Here is an 18,514-nt window from a genome sequence, read left to right as displayed (position 1 = left end):
CACTGACTTTTAAATTTTATGTGTCATATTTGAACAATTGAAAACGAAATTATTTGGCGCCTGCAGTCTTTCACAGCACTCCTTTATTATACATCTGCAAAACAATTTATTCGTTATTGCTTTCTAATAGGGCAACATATCCAGGGTCACATCTTCAAACAGCTAGGGAAAAAATGAAAACGTTGTAGTGTATTAGCAGAGACACGGCGTCGCAGTTTGTGGGTGTTAAATTGTTTAAATATGCATATAATGTCCCATCTACCGCATGAAGCTTGCCCTTCCGCTAAATGAATTATAAATACAACGGACCTCATGCAAGTGTGAAAACTGAAGCACTTAGCGCTTAGATGACTGTAGTTTAAGGGTTCAGAGTGCCATATGGCTTCATATCTTCTTTCAGCAGTGTTGCCTGCAAACTGATGGACAAAAGGATAAACTCAAGCTGTCTCTGGTAGCTGTGAAAAGGCCGAAAAGTATCCTCATGCTATTGCTTTCAGTATTTTAAAGTTCCTTCCTCCTAAAGACCTCAGCAAAGGTTACAAACATTGGCTCAAGCAATTATTATTGTTTATCTTGAAGTGAAACTCGCTAAGAAATACAGTTGAGTATTCAGCGTCCTCCATCACTGTCTCCACACAAGTTCTTATAAGCTGTAATGGTCATGCTCAAATCTGACAACACAATAGATGGCATAGAGTAAATGGGATGTCCGTCCATGACCAAATATTATTCTTTGTTAATATGTATGTATTCAAATTCTGCAGCTCTGGAGGTCACATTATGAAGTGAGACACATCTGATGTATTTGTCTGGCATCCTGAAATCTTGGCAAAAATCCTGGCTTTGGAGCTTCTCGTCACAGACAAGTAATATATATCCCGAGGGTCCCCTAACCAAGTGAAGCACATTGATCTGTTTTCCTTCAGAGAAAAAAATGAGAGATTGGGCAAGAACACTACTAGTAAGCCATTTTCAAAATATTTCTGCATTGTTGCCCTCGTTTTTTCTGTGCAGAGTCAAACGGTCATTAAGCACAGTCAAAGTCACTGAATTTTTCTTTTATTTATTCTCCCCAAACAGAGGTCAAAGGGCATACTGCTGTCAAGCAACTTTTCAGAGTCTGTAGCACAGGGACTTCCAAAGCTGCACTTTTTTTGTCATCTCCACAGCAGTTACCATGCAAATAACACACTCTGCTGGGTTATTGATTGGTTCCACAGAAGCAAACAGCAGGGTTAAATGGAAATGCTTAGTCTGCATGGAGAGAAAGGTAATATGATCTGATGAGCTCGGTCTGCATGGAAATATAGCCCATTTAACGTGTCTCATGACTGAAATGAATGTGCAGCAGCAACATACAGAATATCATGTATCTTTAGTTTCTATAAATGAAAATGATCAGTTGGTAGATTGTTGCAACAAGGGTTCAGCCAGAACAGTCAGAAATCTGATGAGAATTAATGATCCTTACAAGATGTGGTTTAATCCAAATACAGTTTATATAACAAATATTTTAAAAATAGATTCAAAAAGCTCTCTTAAAATATGTCCATATAAAGAAATTATAATAACAATCACATTTTTGGAGATTAAAAATGTCTTTTAGTAAGTACCTTGGAATTCCATGTAGCAGATTTAAGAAGAGAACAGAGAAAGCATACCATTTAATGTTCCTTTTCATACTCAATCACCAGAGACTGAAAGGACAAGCAGAGGAGCCAAAAAGCTTATTATTCAATCTTGCCGTTTACCTCCAGAATTTTAGATAATAGTCTCCAGTCCACTAAACACAGCCTATTTAGAAATTAAAGGACAAATGCCAGTTTTCCGTCTTTATAGGACATCAAAATAGCCAGGGAAAGTACATCAAACATCCCTTCCATGGTCTGGCAACACAGATGGATTACAATGTCCAAGCCATAGATTATTAAAATCCAAACCAGTGGGCAATGCAGCAGAAAAACATTTACAACCAGGATTAGGGAGAAAGGGATGGAAAGTGGGATTTGTGGACAAGAGAAGAGAAGAGGTTCACACTAAAGCAAATTTATTTACATCGTCCCCTTCTTCATTAAAGTAAATATAGAGCGCTTTCTCTTGGGATGTGAAATAACAAAGTTTCTTTTTCTCAGAGGACCTCTTTCTGTGAGCGACATTGCTGGAAATAACTCCAAGTCCTCAGGTGCGAGCCCTCAGGGACACATCCAGGAGGAAGAAGTGTGCTGTATGTTAGTTCATCTCCAAATACTGTAACAGAGAAGCTGACTTCTTCAGGAGGCAGAGAGGATGCCTTAGTATTATTTTTAAATTTTTCATATACTGTAGTAGTGTTATCCCATGGGAGAGCATAACAGACTCAGGAGAACAAGTAAAATAAATTTATTTGAGTTGGACATAGCAACCCTAATATACTCTCTAAAGTCTGCATTGGTTCAAAGTTTAGGTAAAGATATAAATAAAGTTTTCTCTGTTCCTTGCGGTCGTTTTATGTCCAGGCTGAAGTGCATCTATTTAGTTAAAAGCACAAGAAAAGGCCGGGGCCATTTTTCAAAAAGTGATGACGGCCTTGCATAATTATGCAAACTTTTGTCCTTGTGCCAAACAGTGCATCTACTGAATAATAATTATGAGAGGGACGTGGGGATATGAGTATGCAGAATATGAAACACATGCCAACGTCCCCTGTCAACTCCAGCCTAATCAAGGAAAGGAGACAGGGTTGCAGAACAGAATGACAGACAAAAATATGACAACAATGGACATAACTTTTGATTCCTTTTTTCTTTTTATATTTGACGTTTCTGAAATGTAAACTATTGTGCTGTTCCACAGCCTGACTCTTTCAACATTTTAAACCACAACTGCACTAGTTGTCGTATTGTTAACATCTGTAGGATCTGCACCAGTGAAATTCCTAGCCTGGCATGTAAATTAACAATCCATTACTTTATTGTCATGTTTAGTGGCTTGGATCGCTGTTGGACATTTACAAGGATTCCATGTAAAAAAAAAAATTGGTGGAGATACTGCTGCTTGATAACTCAATGAATAAGGCTGTTAAATGTTCACACTGGGGAAAACAGAGTTCAGCTGGATTTTATAAGTAGCAATGAATGGAAATCTTGGAAATTGTATTTTTCAATAGCCAATAGCCATTTAATGAAATGAACACTGAAATATGTCAGTTTTTATATACATAAAAGAAGCCAAAAACAATTTGCAGATGAATGCCTTTATAATTAACTACTTATAGTAATAATACTGATGATATAAGACACTTTGATGGTTAAAAGTTCTTCAAGCAGGCAGAGTATGAGGAGATACTAATGCCTAATCAAATCCCTGGCATGGACAAAGCAGCAGAAGGACAGTTGTTGGCAATTTGATATGCAAATGCAATTACCTTATTTGCTAATCCAGTATCCCCCCTTTGGCAAGACAAAGGTGTCCAATTTCTGGTGAATTCTATCACTTTTTTGTATCTGTAAGTAGAGATCAGTTTACGATAGCTTCATTAATGAAAGAGCTTCCTTTTGTTTGTTGTAGAGAGATTGGATTCAGATTTTTCAGTATTACACGCTATATTGTCCATGGGCATGGGTGGGTTTGGCATATTTTTGGGGTCAAATGTCCTTGCTGAGAAGATTGATACGAACTCTCATATCTGTACAGTAAATATGAAACTAGAGCACTAGCAGCCAGTTAGCTTAGCTTAGCATAAAGACTGGAAACGGGGAAACAGCTAGCCTGGCTTTGTCTAAAGGTTACAAAATCTGCCAACCAGCACCTCTAACGCTCACTAATTAACACAATGTATCTCGTTCTGTTTAATCAGATATCTGTTTAATCTGTACAAAACGTAACGTGGTAATTGGTGAGCTAGGAGAGCCCGGCTAGCTTTTTCCCCGTTTCCAGTCTAGCCAGCTATGCAAGCTAACCGACTGCAGGTGGTAGCTTCATATTTACCGTACAGACAAAGAAGTGGTATTGATCTTCTCATCTAACTCTGAGCAAGAAAGCGAACAAGCATTATTTCCCCAAATGTCAACCTTTTCCTTAAGAAATGCAAATTACAAATCTCAGTGGACTAATTGATCTAATGAAGAAAGAATTTCCTGTGGGTTTTCAGTAGGTGCCTTGTTAATACATATGAATACTGCACTTTTGGCTAGAAAACATTCCCTTGTCGGCCAACTCATTGAATGACAAATTAATGTACTGGATGAATTAGTATGCGTGTTTTGTGTTGAGCATTTTGTTAGTTTCCTTTGTTTAATTCCACTGGCGATCTGTTTCATTGTGGAAGTGAGGGAGGGAAATGCCTGATTGATTTATGGAAATTAATTCTGTGCTTATGACATTTGTCAGGCTGTCAATAGCGATAGATCATACATATAATAAAGTACACAAGAAAGTGCCTCACATCGGGAGATTTAGTGATGTAAAAAAAGAACTTTCACAATGTGCATTTGCATTTGTCACTTCTCTGTAATTCAAGAGAGGAATTCTTGTCTTAATTCCCCAAAAAAAAAAAAAAGATGTGATCACAAAGTAAAGAGAGATTGACGTGCCTAAATACACACACACACACACACGAACGTACACACTGCTGCACACATCTGCTTGTCAGTGAGCCTGTTGGAAACTGTCACATGCCTGGCAGGTTCTGTAACTTGGGCAGATGGTACAGCACAATTAGGCCCACCGAATCTCTCAATCAATCTCCTGTATGCCATATGAAGAACCTGGTTCTAAGCTGGCTGCTTGTCCACTTTATATTCCAGTCTCTAGTTTGCAAATTGTCTTTATTCTCACATACTGCAAACCATTTCTGTTGCCTTGCTGTTCCTGAAAAGTGCTTCTTCTTCCTTGTTTTCTCAGTTAATATTGTCTTTGCTTCCCTCATTTTCTGCAAGTTACAGTACCTACATTTTTTTTTTGTCATTTTCCGCACACACTGTTCTTTTTCTAGCAATGTATTTTCTTCCCTTTCACTTTGCACGACCTTCCTCCCACCCAGTTTTTCTCTACCCTTTTCTGCATTCTCTCTTGGCTTGTTTAACCGCTGGCCTGAATGCAAGACTATACTGTAGACAATAGGCAAGCGCAAGTGTTTCATTCACACCCAATTACTGTGAAAGAGATTTTTTTCTGGTCAGAAATTCACAGAGGAGCACAATGAAAGCGTCACAGAGGAACAAGATATCCCTGCCGTTTTCGTGTTCTGTCCCATGTTGGGCACACAAAAGAGAAGAAAAGATGACCTGGTGTATTTGACACCAGCGAGAGCCATTAGCCGGAGCTGGTTAAATAAGGATACCTCTAACTGAGGCGTTAACAGAGACGAGAAACATCTGCTGCTCGCGCTGGGCCCTTGTTGGCCCTGAGGATTCTGCCTTTGATCAGCGGCCCTCGCAACCACCTTCCTACAAGAGCTCAGATGAAACAGCCTCTCAAACACACCCGAAGAGTGCGAGAGAAGCACACCCACAGACAGAAATGGAAGTGCAAACACACAAACAAACAAGCAGGGCTAAGATTCGCACGAACACATATGCAGACAAGCAGACTGATGCTACATGTATTTGGAAATTGGAATATAACTTTAAAAACATGTTCTTTAAAATCTACAGTATCACTGGCCTTCTGGGTAGAGAAAAATTAAAACTTGCACGACTACTTTCCCTCTCCTGCATGAAAAAATATGACATATCCACATTTCCAGCGGAAGCAAGCCAAACACCTCACTCAACAGTGGGCCAGACGCCACCTTTGGACTGCCAATCCCGCTGTTGTATTTCCCCCACCTGTGACGGGAAGATGATTCACTAGGCCTGCCAGACTGCATCTAGGGACTGTGTGTACTGGGGCGTACTCACTGCCAGCACAGACAGAGGGGGAAAAAAACACCACCCTCTGCACTGCACTGTGACCTGCAAATGCAGTTGATAAAATAATGTGGCCTGTGAGCAGATGTATCATACTCTACCTACTCAGGGTGTAACAATTCACCAGTTCGAATCAAGGCATCGGGCCAAATGATTATGATATGGCAGACGGGAGCGAAGCGGGGCCTCACACACAGGGAGAATGTTAAAATCGCTGTCGCACCACAAAAACACACCAGCTGCACCAGAAAAGCAATATGAGAATTATAGGTTAAATTGGATTTTTTTTTTTTTTTTAAGAGAACATGTATATGTAATTTTTAGGGTCTGTATTTTTAGCCGTGGAACCCACGCTCCACCTGTGCTGCCTTCCTCTCTGAATACACAAACAGCACTGAGAAGATACAAATGGAATACTAGATATAACCAGGCATCACAGATTTCACTAGGAATTTGCAGTTAGACTATACTCAAAACTCCCCAAACAACATAAACAACAGAGTGGTGTATTTTTGCAAAATATATTTTCTTTTCTTTTACTGGCATTAGCTCCAGTCATACTGTTCTCGAACTGTATTTTTACCTTGACTTTATTTCTGTTACAGATAGATGAAATAACTGTATGACACAATTAAATGTGTTAATCAAGAAAGGCTTTTCATGGTCTACAGCAAACAATATATAGCATTTCTTTCAATCTGCTACTTGATAAATTGCTTGATGAAATAGAGTAACGGTGCTAAACAATCAGGTGAACCTGAAATCAAATATCATAATACAGTAATCTAATTAACGTAAAGAGTGAAGAGAGTTAAACTGGTTAGGAGGACTGCATTAATTCTAATCTGTGCTTAATACATTTCCATGTATCTCTAACTGCATTATACCATAGATCACATGACAAATAGGAATCCAGTTTATCCAGCCTGAGAACACTACCTCATGCCCTTAAATCATTTAATCATTCAAAATGAATGAAAAAAAAAACTTTCATGTGGAAAGACATGAAAAAATGGTGGTGTGTAATTATAAAGGCCACAGGAGTTCAAAAGTCTTAATGGAATGACTTGTGCACAAGCCAAACTAATTTTTTTTCCCCCGATCTTGCTCCTCACTATTTCCAGGTGTTCATTATTCTAACCATGGAGAACAACCTGAGGGTCATGCCATGTTTTAATTCCTAATTAACTGCCCAGAACAGAGATCATGGTCGGCAGTGACCCTGACTGGCGAACGGGACCAGCTGGAGTCACAGGGCATTACTCTTACTCAGGTTTGTAAACGCTCATTCCCAATAAACCCTCCTCTAGCACAGTTACTGCACCGTGTGACATGGAATTGCAAGAACTGGGTCACGCTTTGAGAAAGACAACCTAAAGCCCGCTGGAGGCGATGCATTTTCAAGACCCTGCACAATTGGAAACACCTGTGGACTTTGGGGCTTATGGGTAACCGCTGTTAAAGATCCCAGTGGGATTCTGTTTATTTTGTATGTGCCACCTATCTGTCAACCAGGTATAAAATAGGGGGCAAATACAACAAATGAATAATTCCCAACTTCATGGCTAATCTCGACTAAAGCTGCGTACCTATTAGTGCCATGTTTTTACACTGTGTCTGAGATTAGTCATGTGTACACTCGCAGTGCACATACATATTGGTGCATTACAGACACTCGTAGGGAATACAAAAGAGGCAGCGGTGACTAAATGTCTATGTTTGCTTTGGAGAGATCAGGCGTGCCCTCTGTGTTACAACACGGGCCACCTGCAGTCTGGGAAATAGGTTTCTGGGGGGAATTAGAGGATTCTGATGAATGAACAAGACAGACATGAGTAACCCAGCCCAATATACTGCTTATCTACAAGCTTATGTTGCACAAAGGAGGCAGATAAGCTCAGACATGCCAGCAGAATGAAGGAATGGAGAAATGAGTGGAAATGAGGCTGAGGGGGGTGAAGAAAACGTACCCAGGTCAAGATCTACAGGAGAGCGGTCAGTTGCGACAAAGCCTGGATGCTTTGAATTGCCGCAGAACAGTTAACCATTGACCAGAGGGACAAGTCAAGCTACATAGCATAGGATCCATGTCATTCATGATTTTTCTATTCCAGAGACCTGCCCTGGGCAGTGAATGCAACACTAATCAATGAGAAAGAAAGGCATTGTGGTTGGTCTTAGAGGACAGGTGATATTATGTTGGTGTGTGTTAGTCTGTGTGTGTGTGCACACATTTGAATAAGATTATACTGTCTATTAGTGTTCTCTTTGAGGTAGGTGGTCTGGATGGTAGCTGCAAGCATCACGTTGCAACTGACACTGAAGGAAGGGCACAAATGGGATTCACCTTGAGTCTAATTATTAACTTTATTAACTTGAGCTTGTACAATATATTTACCCTTAATATGTGGACACATGTACAAAATAATAGAGTAGACTGATTTAATATTCATAACCCAGTTTCTAAAGTTAAAGCCCCTGTGTGTAGATTTTTGATGTGATTGTTTATCCAAAGTTATTTTAATGCCATATGTTTTTGTGTGCAGAAAAGGGAGATAATCCCCATGACATTTGGTGCACTCTATTTTGTTTCAGCTAATTAATTCTTAGTGCATTGCTGTCTACCACAGGGCCTTTTTTGACACTACGACTAGGAGTCACCAAAGTCCAAACTGTTTCAAATACTACACATAGGGGCTTTAAAATATATTTATCATCATGGCGGAAATGTGTAAAATTAAAGCTGGCAATTAAAGCATTTAGTTGATTAATTGATTAGTCGATTGACAGAAAATCATTATGCAACAATTTTGATAATCGATTACTCATTTAAATCAGGTATCTAGCAAAAATGCCACACTTCCTGTTTCTAAAATGTGAAGACTTGCAGTTTTGTTATATAATTGTAAAGTAAATATGTTTGGGTTTTGGACTGTTGGCCAGACAAAAAAAAAAAAAAAAAAAAACAATTTGCAGACATCACCTCGGGTTCTTGGATATTTATAGTTCATTTTCACTATTTTTGGATGTTTTATAGACTAAATGATCAATCAATAATCAAAGGTATAAGCGATACTTGTAATCCTACCATCCTACATTTCTAAGGACTACACCCTAAGACCTACCTTGACATCTGGGCTGAAATTAGTCTGGGACAAAATTAAAGTTTTTCTTGTGGTGACAGGGAATTGAAACACTGTTCCCATGTCTGATCAGTGTTTGGAATTGTCTGGTAAATGAAAAGCCACACTGAGTTCGGCACAGCCCTGTTTGAGTACTTCACAATAAGCCACAAGTGACAAAATTGAACTTCAGTTGTCAAGTACCATAATTCCATCCCCGGTGTATATTACACAATCATCCACAGTGCCAAGAAACAAATCCCATTGACTTGATTCCTATTTAATTATTCTACATAAAATCCTTTCTGCTCTCTCTTTTCTCTGAACCTGAGAAAAAAAAGAAATTGCTTTACCCATTGAATCTCTACCTATTCTAGAATTGCATTCCTCACAGTTCGTCAGATTCCATTCACGAGAACCCACCTTCAACACTTATTTTATTTAAACCTGAGCAAATGTGGCACACAACACAATGGGGTTTCACTGAGGTAAAATAACTGCCTAAATACAGTGTGACAGGAGACGGTGATTCATTCTGGAGAAAACATTGCCTGTTGAGAAAAAGTGTTGACAGAGTAGCAATAGACAGTAAAATGGAAGGAGAAAGAATGAAGAGAGACATAGAAAGGGGCAGCATACAGTTTCCATCATCAAACAAAACACTACATATTTCTTTGAAAGACAAAGTGTTAAGTTAGGCTACTCTGCACGCTGTCAATAGCGACGTTCATCGTCGGGCCAGCCACAGTCTATATATTGATTAAACCATCCATCACTTAAACTCTACAAGACATTATTTCTAATTAAAAAGTAAGTCATAAATTTTGGGCTTTATTGCCAGGCTGCGGCTGTAAATAAAATTCAAGGGAGGGCGGAAACAGATTGCAGCCCCCGTCCACGGTTTAGAGCCACAGTAAAAAGGACAGACGGGTGTGATGGCACCTTTGGGATCCTCACATGCAGACCGCAGGGCTGACAGCAGGGAGATGCTCTGCTTCATCCCAGATAAACAGATGCAAATCAATAATTTCTCTGGTTGTGTTTTTATAAGACAGTCGCTTCCCCTCAGAGGGGCTAAGGAGCAGGCCATGCATATGGAGAACAAATATGTAAATTAAAATTTCATAAACCACTTGGGAATATGTGAAAAGGAACAGCGGCCGGTGTACTTGAAAATGATGTATAATCATAAGGGGTCATGAAAGTGTATGAAAGCGCTCCATCACACAATTGGGTTGGCTAGTAGGCATGGCTGTGACAACAAGCTCCTATTATCCATCTGTGTCTCCATTTTCCTCTGCTAAACAACAATTTTGCAGCCAAAAATGCCGTCGCAGGGCATTATTTAATGATCCCTGTTGATAAAGAGGCCATTAGTACACCTACACTGTAGCCAAAGCTGTGACGTTGGACAGGCAAACAAAGAGCACACTCTCAGTCATAGCAGAGGACACTTCACATCTTACAACTTCTGATTACCTCAGCGTGTACGCCGGTTGTAAGGCGGTGAACTCCCCTGACAGCCAGTTGCAGAGTCTTGGTTATTTTTTGACGGGCACCTAGGGATGTCTGATTTCACAGGTACCAGCCAAAGGGAGGGAGGAAATGGAGGGAATTGGGGGAAGAAAATGAAGAAAAGGCATGTCATGGGCTCCACAGCCTCCACTGCCAACAAAAGAAAGCATGTGTAATCATTATTCATCTGTCTCCCTTTTCCTCTCCCGGGGTGATTTTTTTTCCATACCTGCCAGAACGGGAGTAGCTCTGACCACACAAGCGCCTTCCGACTGTGACTTGATAATGACGGAAAGGCTGGGGAATCATATTTGTTTAACTGATAGCCAGACAGGTTCCTCGCCAAAATGAGGGAAGTGGCCTTGGTGAGAGACAGGAAGAGAGACTCACCCTCCGGGGGGAAGCAAGAACTAATGAGTGAGCTAAAAAGGACAAGATGGAGTGATCCTCTATAAAAAGACCAGCAGTAATCTCTTCTCCTCCTCCCTCTCCTCTTAATGTCCTAAGAGATCCTGGCTCCTCCGTAAGGCCTGCTGCCTCCGCACATCAAACAGAGCTGATTAGAGCTGCACACCTTGCTGGAGCTGAAGCTTTGGACAGGGTGCAGCCGAAGTTCAAGGGAGACTCAGAGTTACAAAAACCAAAGAGGAAAAACTCTTCAAGTTAGTGGACATCTCTCTGGGCTAGATACATTTGAACAGCTTCCACTAAATCAGCATGTGAAGCAAATACTGACTTCAGTATCCACTTACCATATCTCTAACCCAATGCCTTGGAGCTCAAATAACATCAGTGTCTTTCAAATTAGGGCTACTGCTGCTTTGGATTCTTCTGTCATGTCAGATGATATCAGCACAACCCCAGAGGTGCAAGCGGCGCTTGAATCTAATCGTCATCAACAGATCGTCCTGTTCGTTTACATTAGCATAAATGGTCACGGTGAGGAGAGGGGGCAACGGAAAGACACAGTGGGAAGAGAAGGAGAGAAAGAGATGGCAGAAGATGATGGAGAGAGACCACTGAGCTGCTGTGCTGTGAGTTCTCTGTGAAGGGTGTTGTTTTATTAAGACACCCAAACTGTCAGGGCAGGTATCAGGAGAGCAGCCGGGCACATGACAAGACACTTGTGCTAACATCCCAGTAACCTCTTCTCATACCGAAATAGCTCCATCCAAATTTACCATTCTCTATGTCAGACTTGGGGGGGCACCATTGTTGAACGCTCACCTGCATAACCCTTAGGGACTGAGTAGGTGGGTTGTGACAGGCAATAACAATGTGGGCTTGTGTGTGACAGAGAGATAGATTGGGAGAGAGAAAAGCTACAAGTTGTTACAAAAGTGTATTTTTCCAGAAATCACTCCACTAAACCAATGTTAAAGGAACAGTTCAACAATTTAGATGAGAAGTTCTACCAATCTCATACCTGTCCGTTAAATATGAAGCCATATTCAGTTAGTTTAGCTTAGTATGGCTCTGTCCAAATCTAACAAAATCCATCTAACAGCACCTCTAAAACTCACTAATAAACATGTTGATAGTGATGGTGTGTTTCCAGTGTCTATGCTAAGTGAAGCAAAACGGCTGGTGGCTGTAGCTTCACACTGAACGGACAGATATGAGAAATGTTCTCTTCTAACTCTTCTAGGCTGATTTCCCAAAATGTCAGCCTAGAAACCTCTTTTAACTCTTAAATTAACTGTATTAACTATTGATTTTTACAGTTGTGTGAATGTGTGAAAACCCTCTTAGCACTGTTAGGTTCATTAAAATGTCCTTTATGTGATACACAATTTGCAGGATTTAAAAATACACGGATGCATGCAGAAACCACAGTTGAAAAAAAATAATGCTTTATCATGATAATGCAGTTCAAGAGAGTGGTGAAGGGCCAGTGAAGACATGAATATTGTATTGGAAGAAGTGGAGGGGGTGGACAAGCAAACACCACATTAAGCAGAAGTAACATGCACATTTATGCATGTATGTATACACACGCCAGCTGACATACAAACATATATACACACACAGATAAATATATCTTCTAAAGAACTCAACAACACTGTGAATAATTAAGGTTACAGCTGCCTTAAGTTCAGAACAAAACAGTAGCTCAAACTACAAAAGAAATAATTGTACTAGTGTGGCGCGCTATTGTGTGAACCTACCTTTAATTTATTCAAAAAGAAGCAGCCATACACACTTAAATAATACTACTCCTAAATGATTCTAAAATCACATACATGAATATAAGTAAACTGGTTTGAGGTTAAAATCAACAATTCTCAACTAATGTAACAAATTTGGCATATAAACACATTATATTTTTGCACGATATTCATCCTTCATCCCCAGTTTACAAGTACATGAGTGAAGATGAGATGACTAAGTGACATTTTCATGCAGCTGTAGGAGTGTTCTCACATGAACTCTCCACCTGTTGGGACAAAATAACCACAAACATGTCTGAGCAAATATATTTCCAGCAGGTTGCTGTTGTCAAGACAACAGCAATTTGCACGTAGAGTCAACAAATTTGTCATTATCAGCCATGCACTACATCAAGCAATGTGTGCCTTTTAAATAATTCAGTCATTTAGAAGGTTTCGATGCTCTGCCCGGTATCCTTGAGCCAGGCTGCTTTGGTGCTGACCGTAGTTGCCCAAGTAACAGGACACAACAACAAAGACGTGCAAAGTCAACTACCTCTGGACAGGATTCAAATTCAAGAACACTGCTGACATCGGCCAAAAGGATTTCACTCCCTTTCCATTCAAATAACCTGTTTTGCATCCTTTCGAGTCCAGGCAGGATCACACTATGAAAACAAATTGCAGGGCTTTAAGATAACAGAACCAAAACCTGGCAGGGCTTATGTCATCACAGGCCATTATGGTCAAGCTAACTTGAATGGCTGATGCTATGGGCAACCATGTTGGGTATGCAAAGCATTGTAGAAGGGTGGAGAGGTTTATACTCTCTAACAAGGCTGAAGAAGAAGTTTTGTAGTTGAACAGGTTTCTAGATATTCAAAATTCAAGATCTGGCCTAAATTATATCCTTCACGTCTTAATTCCAGAAATATCTTACTGTGTACATCTGTAGAATCATTAATAAATATTTTGCTTGGCCATCAAGCAGGAGTTTTGCCTCCTTAGCCCCCCAAAAAAGATCTCCCTGAAGTAGATTAGACATAATCCAAAGTGACCACAAATTAGGCCAAAGAAGGTGCATCAAATGAAGGTTGTAATTCCACGTCAGGATGCATTACGATATTTATCATCACAGCGATGCCCAGCTTTTAATTCATCTGACATCTTTCAGCACTAATACAGTATCTGATTTCTGAGAAGCACCAGTACACAGTCACACAGCGTGACATCTGGAGGAAAGCAGCGGGTTGCAGGACAAGTCGTTGAAATGTGTTTCTACACAGAATAGAGACCAAGGCCATTATGCCTGTACCAGATTTACGCTTCATATCTAAAAAGCACGAGCCAGCGCCAGGCTTAACTACCGCCCACTGCTCTCAATGTTAGTCAAATGACAGCACAATTCTATTTTCACCTTGCAACTAATGTAACCATTCCTTCTTTGTCAGCAACATTTGCTGTCCTTTCTTTTGTGTCGGATATGCTAGCGAACTGGCAAATTAATTCTATAAATGGGATTATAAGGGAATGTGTGCGTAGTTGCTGGGATTGAGCTCAAATGCAGTTCCCAATTAATCTTCCCTGCAATCTCCCATCCCATCAGCTCTCATGAAACAGTCATACAGAGAATATGAGCCCCTGAGGCCTTATCAAAAAGGTATGATATGAAACATTCTCCCACGGTGCAAGTTTTTATGCCTTGATCTTGTTGAATACAATATTGTAAAATAACATCAAAACATCAACAGGGGCAAGAAAAGCAATGTAAACAATGTCTGCACAAAAAAATATGCACTGCCGCAAGGAAGTTGTTAGGAAAAGAGGAAAGGAGGTGTGGCTGCGGATGAAGGGGAAACTGGTTAGATGGATGTAGCAGGGTATGTTTGTGTGTGTGTGTGTGTGTGTGTGTGTGTGTGTGTGTGTGTGTGTGTGTGTGAGTGAGGGAGGGAGGGGGGGGGGTTGAGGGGTGGGTGTCAGCAGCAGGCAAACCTATCATCCACGGAGCCCACCAGTAAACTCTGGAGGGCAAACAATCTCCCTAATTGAATTCAATCCAGGCTCACCACAGGAGGCACCGAGGCTAGTGGCTCCATTAAGTATGGAGAGGGTTGGTGGAGGTAGGCGGTGGTGGAGTGTGTGTGTGTGTGTGTGTGTGTGTGTGTGTGTGTGTGTGTGTGTGTGTGTGTGTGCGTGCATCGACGGGATGAGGAGGGGAGGGCTTTAGCTGGCATGACAAGTGAGCGAGGAAAGGGAAAGAAGATAAGTACGAGAAGCAGAGAGCAAACACAGGGTTGTAGAAGACAACAATGACAAACAGACAGGGAGAGGAGACAGAGCTCGGTGGTTAAGGGGTGTGTGTGTGTATGTGTGGCGGGGGGGGGGCATGCAAGGAGCAAGAGACTAGAGGAGTAGAGAAATGGAAGCCAGCTGCGCTTTTGCATGATTACACTGAAAACATCATTTGCATCAGGGAATGAAATCCAAACACGCTCGGTAGATACGTATGGTTACCAACCAAAAAAGCCCTCCTTGTCACTGGCGGCAGAAATCAAAGGCTTACCAGTGATGTCCCACAGATTTGCATATGTAGATGAGTACCTATCATGAATCATTTTCATAAACATCCTATTGCACACAAAGAACAAGCCTAATTGGCCCACATGAATGTTCTTCATTACTGCGCTGTGTTGGGGGGCAAACTGCTTGTGTATTTAATCTAAAAAATTACATTATCTATTGCCATATTCGTGACATGTAATGAGATATTTTGTCAGGTCTGATGCTGTCAGAAATGGTGATAAAATTGTACAATACCTTGGTGTGAGAAGGAATGGGATTCTTGAGAGTTCTCCTCACAAATCCTGTATATCACATTCCAGATAATATAACCATGTTCCGTACTGTGAGGAAACAGAGAGAAGAAGCAGGTTAGGAGAAAGAGCAGGATAAGTCTTGTGTCAGTAAAACATGGCAACACTTCAAATAGTGGCAAATTATTTTAAAATAGGTGACAGGGGACATGATTAAAAAATCCAGCAGGAGGAACTTTTAACGTCTGCCAACATGACTTTAAGTAACAGTTAACAGGCCTGTGCACATCCAGGTCATAGAAAACTACAGAAAATAATTACTTTTCAATGCCAGAAGTGTTAGTTTGTCATAGTCGCATCACACACAAACTCTATATTTCGATCTCTACTGGGTCGGCCATTATTAAGTGGCATCTTCATAAATTTTTCAGCTGTTGTCTGGTTCCCACACTGGTGATAGAGCCCGATTGCTGCTGTATGAAGTGCTATTCAGGTCACATCAGCTTTTAATGGCTGATTTATTAGTGCCCAACAGGAGCTTGGTGATGGGCTGCAGGACAAAGAGCCTGTTTTAAACTGCATTAACACACTGCAGTAAATATCCCATACAACATTAGCATTTTGATGACTGTCTCCCCCAGTCACCTTTTGCGCCGTCTCGTTTCCCCTCGCACACATTGTGCTCTCCATCTCTGCCTCTTAGCCTTTGTATCAATCCATCTTTTGCATGTGCCACTTTGTCTCTTTTAGCCTTCGTGTCACTCTACTCATTACATTTTTCACTCATCATATTCAATATAAACCTTTGCTGGGCTGATACCAGTGTGCACAGGTGAAGTGGTTAAGTTTAATTATGGCTGAAGTAATGAGCGCCATGAACAGTTTCACAGAGGTAAATTCTAATTGTATTTGGTGAAACTGAAAAGCGTGTTTCTTCTTCACCCTCAGTGCTGAAAAACATGTCACCTTACTCCCTTTTGATATTGTGACGCAATTACATCTCACCTGCAATCATAAAAGTGATGAGCACCAAAGCTTTTGTAATTGAGGTGTCTAAAGCAGGTTATGGTCTTGAATAATAACCCAAAATTAAAGAGGATTAATCAGAGGTACTGTGTTTACTATGCAAATTAGGTAGATATTGGATTAAACAGAATTAAAAAGACTTTTTTTTACTCCAACCCATTTGGGTTGTCTGTCACATGTTAAGATATCCTTTAACAGCACTGGCACATGCTTTAAAAAGCACCTTCTATGTCCATAATAAGTCATTAACAAAGCACAAACAAACAGAATTGAAAAAACAATGCTGTCAGTTTGTAGCTGTCATCAGATTTGATACTGTGCATGTGTGTCACTGATCAAAAACATGCAGAGTAAAATGGTTCCATTTTTTCCCCCAAATTGTGCAGAGATGCTACAAAAGAGCAAAAAAAAAATCTCAATTATGTTGCCAAACTTCCAAATATCATCTGGGCACAATGGCCGACCGATCTTGGCTTGCGAACAAGTGCTGGGGACGTGCTGCATCAAATCTGCTGTTCATTATGCTTGATCAAATTTGAGACTTTGGCGGAGAAAGCAGATGCCATAGGTCAATTCAGCTGAACCGCTGAAGCTAGTTTGGTCAACAGAGCATCTGCCATTCATTTAGCAGGCCTGGAAGTGTTTGGAAAGGAACACAATCACACCATATTGCAACAATCCTAACCACAAACTGTTGCACAAAAGGAGAGACAGAGTTCACAGACAACAGAAAATAAAAATTATATTCCGGACAGTTTAATGGTCCGTAGTTGGCTTTCATCATCAGCTTACACTGGATCCTTTTTATAACCAGACCTAATTTACAGTAATTACAGCAATTTCATTTTCTTTAATTTTACACATTTACCTCTTATAAAACCCATATTCACTGCTCCTGTCCCTGATTGTCCTCACAGAGCAGAGACACTGTCAGAGCCCAATTCAAACCTGCTCTCTTATAATCATCTGTGTTAAAGTACTGGCAGTCGCAGAGAAATGAAGCTTCCAAAATATCTTCAAAGAGTTTTGGACCGGAGAAATGTACACCAGGCAGTCCCAGGCACTCAAGGCAATCTTGTACCATTACTACTAGGATGTTCATTTCAAAGATATGCAATTCTATTGAAGTACGAGGCATGTATGACCCAATGTAACACCGTGTGAGATAGCTGCTTATTAATGCCAGGTTGCTCATTAATGAAAGCAGGACTGTAGAGTTACTCAGGACTGTGTAGAGTTTACCCTGCAATACCACATAGCTGGCTTTAGGGATGAACAATTTGAGAAAAATATGTAACTGCAATTTAAGCAACCTTCTATAAATGTAACGACAGGCCTGTGTTTGTGGTATATACACTGTATAGTATTAAACAAGATATGAGCGCACCAAGCATAATCTGTTTGTACGTGAATAAAATCAGATGTGTGAAGTGGAGTACTTGGCATTACTCAAAAGTATTCAACTATAATCACTACTTTCAAAAAGTGGTGTTATATTTACAGCTGCAGCTGTATAGTTGGCTAGTTATGGTAATAATGACAAACTGCCGGCAAGTTACGTCTGACAATGTTTTTGATATTGGACAGACAGTATCTAATGCTACTGCTGCGAATGTTAGCTGACGTTAACGTCAGCTTCACAGACAGACAGGAGGAACTGCTTCATGGCTATGAATCCTGGAAGTTTGTGTGCTTAAAAGATTAAGTAAAAGATTCCAACAACTCTGTTCACCAGCTATCTGTCATTTAATGTTACACTTGAAAACTGCTGAGCTACCCGCTAGCTACCTTACTGAATTTGAGGTGAGGTGATCACCTAATTTGTTTATGGAGAAAAATTGTCACTTTGTTGGTCTTTTATGAACAGGAAAACAAAAACGTTCTGCATTGCTTGACTATTTCTGCACACTGACATATTAGAGGTTTGAATTAAAACATCCTTGTAAACGCCATTTGATATAATGCAATGCTCCGGTTGAAGAAAGGCCATTCTGACATGA

The 18,514-nt window shown here is 40.4% G+C and overlaps 1 protein-coding gene across 12 annotated transcripts in view; it reads right to left on the bottom strand.

Annotated features, from left to right (window-relative positions):
• LOC122870064 (adhesion G protein-coupled receptor L3-like) overlaps positions 1-18,514 on the bottom strand; it is a 214,476-nt gene that overhangs the window by 169,196 nt on the left and 26,766 nt on the right. For all 12 annotated transcript variants that reach the window (XM_044183768.1, XM_044183778.1, XM_044183779.1 and 9 more), the window contains exon 2: positions 15,493-15,578. The gene's annotated coding sequence lies outside the window, so the exon portion shown is untranslated. The remainder of the gene's footprint in view (positions 1-15,492; positions 15,579-18,514) is intronic.

This window comes from Siniperca chuatsi, linkage group LG22 (genome assembly GCF_020085105.1).
Source record: "Siniperca chuatsi isolate FFG_IHB_CAS linkage group LG22, ASM2008510v1, whole genome shotgun sequence".
Lineage (NCBI taxonomy): Eukaryota > Metazoa > Chordata > Actinopteri > Centrarchiformes > Sinipercidae > Siniperca > Siniperca chuatsi.
Note: the sequence above shows the minus strand (reverse complement) of the source record. Positions and strands in the feature narration are given on the sequence as shown.